The sequence below is a fragment of the Uranotaenia lowii genome, chromosome 2, assembly GCF_029784155.1.
Source record: "Uranotaenia lowii strain MFRU-FL chromosome 2, ASM2978415v1, whole genome shotgun sequence".
Taxonomy (NCBI): domain Eukaryota; kingdom Metazoa; phylum Arthropoda; class Insecta; order Diptera; family Culicidae; genus Uranotaenia; species Uranotaenia lowii.
The window spans coordinates 181812559-181817028 of NC_073692.1; positions in this window are offsets into that span (position 1 = coordinate 181812559).

A 4470-nucleotide genomic window follows, 5' to 3' on the forward strand; every position below is an offset into this window, starting at 1 on the left:
AGTTCAAGGCAAACTGTTTTTTTTTTTTTGCGGCGAAGAAGGTGGACAAGGTGGCTGTACAAAATCTGATGGCAGGGGTTAAGAGTAAGGCCCGGCAATTCGGATTCGGAAAAGCGGAAGCCTAACTGAATATTTTTCCTGAGTTTTATACTAATTAAACTTGAAAAAGAAATTAAATTTGATTTTTTAAATAAACGATTTCACTGATTTACACGCGTTTTCCCTTAACCAAATTTTGACCGTATCACCCTTTAGATATCATTTGCTTGGTAGGTAGAAACTTTCTTTTTCTCCAGAACAATCCGCAAGTAGCATTCAACTCTTTTTTGAGGCTATCGATATGATCGACCCATTTGAGCTTATCATCAACGGTTAAACCTAAGTACTTATAGTGAGTCGTTTTTTTGGATAGTTTTTGAATCGACGACTAGAATCGGTATAATCTGGGCTGTGTTTGAACGCGGTGCTTTGAATAAGGTGTATTTTGTTTTGAGGAGATTAAGCGACAGAAGATTTTCAGAAAAATATTCTCCCAATGTCTTCAATTCGATACTTATCATGGATTCACCAATGTACAGCAATGAAGTCGTCAGCAAAGAGGCAAGATTTTCCACTTAGATCGAGATTCGGCAAGTCATTGATATAAAACAAGAATAACAGTTGACCCAAATTACTACCCTGTGGAACACTGACTGTTAGTGGACGTAGTTGACTGGTGATGTATTTGGCTATCATATATTGGGTACGATCAACACGATACATGTATACATCCAGTTTTTTCAACAAGACTTCATGGTCAATTGTGTCGTTTTGTATAAGTTTCAGCTCCTCTAAAGTAGATTCTTTATTTCCAACTAGCTGATCCCATACGAACTTCGTTTCGCTTTTAACATCAAAGCTGATGATTTTGTATTTGGTTGGTAATTTGGACGCATTTTCACCAAAAAATTGCTTAAAATACTAAACAGAATTTGTAAACGACCTATTTGCTTGTCTACCAAACGGAAATTTAAATAAGAAACTGAATGACTATCGAAAAGAACACCCGTGTACGAATTTTTGTCTTTTTCGAATGCATAACAACAAAATTATGATCTGATTATCGTCTGATTAAAAATTTTAATTCATAAATCAATTGTCCGTTTTTAAACACCCGTGAATGAATTTTTATCTGGATTTCATGCATAAAAAAACAATTATTGCAAAAACATTAAACAGTAAATGTGGACGACTCCTTTTTCTGTCGTCTAATAGAAAATTTGTTATCAGGAATCGATTCCGCGTCCTGTAAAACTCTTGTGTATAAATTTTTGCCTCGTAATTATTGCAAAAAAAATTGAAAATATTAAGACGAGCCCTTTTACTGACTCCTTGTCAAAATTTGACACGGGAAATCAATTACCTGTACTGTAAAACTCCCATGTGCAAATTTTCATTATAATCCGATGTATAATCAAGACAATGGGGCTTATTCTGAGAGTCACGTGACGTGATGTGCAAAATCGTTGTACCGACTCCAGAAACCACTCTAAGCTAGAAGTTTCATCTCAAATGTTCTGTGATTGATTTTTGGAGCTCATTCATACTAACGTTTTTTTCTCTGAAACATTTCCTGGAGTCAGGATAAAGAAGTGGAATTTCATGAGTCACGTCACTCGACTTGCAGATTAATCCCCAATATAGCAAAAAACAGTGAACAAATAATATGGAGATTTGAAATCTGAAACGACTCAATCCAATGCATAATAACGTCAATATTGCATATACATTGAACAGTTAAAAGGGACGACCCCTTTGGCCGATCTTCGACCCTGAGTTTGAAACCTGGAATCATATTGTTCCTCAAAATACTCTTATGCAAACTTTCATCAAAATCACCTTTTCACCTTTTGCCGATCCCTTCTACATAATTTTATAACTGGAATCGATTGTCCGTACCTTAAAATCCCCGTCTGCAAATTTTCATCTCAAACAATGCATAATTATGCCAATATCGTAAAAACATTAAAAAGTTGATATGGATGAACCCTGACCCTGAATTTAATACCTGTAATCGATTGTTCTTTCCTCCAAACACTCATGTGCAAATTTTCATATCAATCCAATGCGTAATAACGTCAATATAGTAAAAACACTGAACAGTTCATATGGACGACCCCTTTTGCCGACCCCTGACACGAAATTCAATACCTGTAATAAATTTCTTATCTCTCAAAACCCCTATGTGCAAATTTTTGTCACAATCCGACGAAAAATGACGCCAATAACGCGAAAACAAAATTTGTCTTGTATGGACGACCCCCTCCAGAAGGGGTCAACCAAAATTCTGAAAACATTTTTCATCATTCCTGGTCCTAATAAGCATCCATGCCAAATTTCAGCTCTCTAGCTCTAAAGACGGCTGAGCCTATAGTGGACAAACAAACAAACAAACAAACAAACAAACAAACAAACAAACAAACAAACAAACAAACAAACAAACAAACAAACAAACAAACAAACCCACAGAAATTGCTTTTTATATATATAGATAATCGATTTCATATTTTTCCAAACAACTTGTTGATTTGACGTATTAAACAAGAACTGGTAGTAAACTTGTTTGGCGTGCGCTTTTTCCCATACTGCTTTAGCTGCGACATGTTTCAATAGAGCTTTCACTTCGGTGTCGTGGATAATGTCTCGTTTGCCTCAGGATAATAAATTGTGATTGATTTGAACTTATTTCCACAAATCAAAAGACATCCAAGCACAAGTGCTTTTAACTGGTGGAGATTCTGACCGTTTTAGAATATTTAAGTTTCAGATTTAGGGATAGCTCAATATTTTTTTCCAATTTCTCACTGGCGGAATTGTCTGAGACGTTTACTGATTCCTCCTCAAAGGACAAATTTAATTGATTATAATCGATAACAACTTTCTCCAGGAATCGCGTAGTGATTGTTTTTCCTAGTGAGAATGCGGAAATTACAGTGAAGTGGTCGAACCGCTAATCCTCCTCCTTGTGCTTCGGGTCGACATGAGAATAAGCTTTAATATCCATTCTGCTGAAATAATTTAATATTCGCTTCCTTTACCCAAATCTCCCCTATGACTACAACATCAAGATTTCCAGCATAGAGATCTATAGGCTCACCAAACTTGTCCTCGGCGATCACTCCTCTTATGATTTGTTGCATTATAGAAAGCATTTTTGTAGTTTTTGATATAAAATTAGATTTATTTAAACAGGAAATAGTATTAAAGGTATAATTTTCTGCCGTTGAATTCATAACAATGCTTGTAGTAATTTATAACGGTTTATTTTTATTGCGCAGCTCTCTGATTACGCTTAAGATGTGATTCACTAGGCGACTCCAAAGAGATATTTAAAGAACGTCGAATGTACAAATCTTGTAGCTGGTTTTTGGTAGAGATAATCATCGACTTAGAACTATCCGTCTGCTTCATCAAAAATTTTCTATCCCGACCAGGCCACACGTATTTCATATCCAGCTTACTTTGAACCTCCTTTGCTTCTTGCAGTAGTTCTCGTCCGTACGTCGTTAGCTCATCCCAAATGGTAATTTTCCTTGTTCCTGCGTTGTTATACTTCAGAACAGCTGATACTTATACCGGCCCGTGAATTTTCTTCCGTTCAAAAAACATTTCTTTATTTTCCTTAGAATCAAATGTTACTAAAAAAGGAGCTGAGTTAGTCATTTCGCTTCCAAGATAGCGTATGATATAGAATTATCTCCCATCTGGAATGGTTGCTTTCACATCCTCATTCTGGACCCTTGGCATTGCAAAGATTACAGCTCTTTTATCTAGTGTAGATCGACAGATCTTATAATATTCAAGTGCCATTGAATCTACTTTTTGTACTAGTGCTTCGTGTTTCAACTTCCACAGGTCTACACCTTCAATTATTTGCTCGGTGTTCTCCTTCAAAAAGTTTAGTTCGGCTTTGAATTGTTCAAGTTGATCCGAAATGAATTGCTGTGATGCTTCAATTTACTTAGTAATGTCCACTATCTTTGTTGCTTGCAAAGACTTCAAGCGATTGTTCCTACAGTTATAAAAACCATTCTTTGTCCAAATGGAGGCTTTTTCAATTTTGAGAATATCACTCCTACCTTTGATTTTGTTCTTCAAAATTATCAACGTTTTTCGATGAGTTTAAATAATAATAAAAAAGATTTACAAGTTGTCTATACGTTTCGAGCTACTTTGGCATTGGCTCCTCCTCAGTGGACACTAAAATTACATTTTACGTTTTAACAGTTACCTTTTTATCTAAATTTTTAATTTTAAGGGGTGTATCGAAAATAAGTAATAAACACATTTTTTCTCATTGTATTGATTTTAAATATTGATGATTGAAACAAAGAAACAGTTCGGAAGTGTCTTAAAAAGCTTATTCTTAGAGTTTATAAAGATATAGGTACAAGTGAAAAAGTAATTATTGGTAATATTCTCGGACTTTCG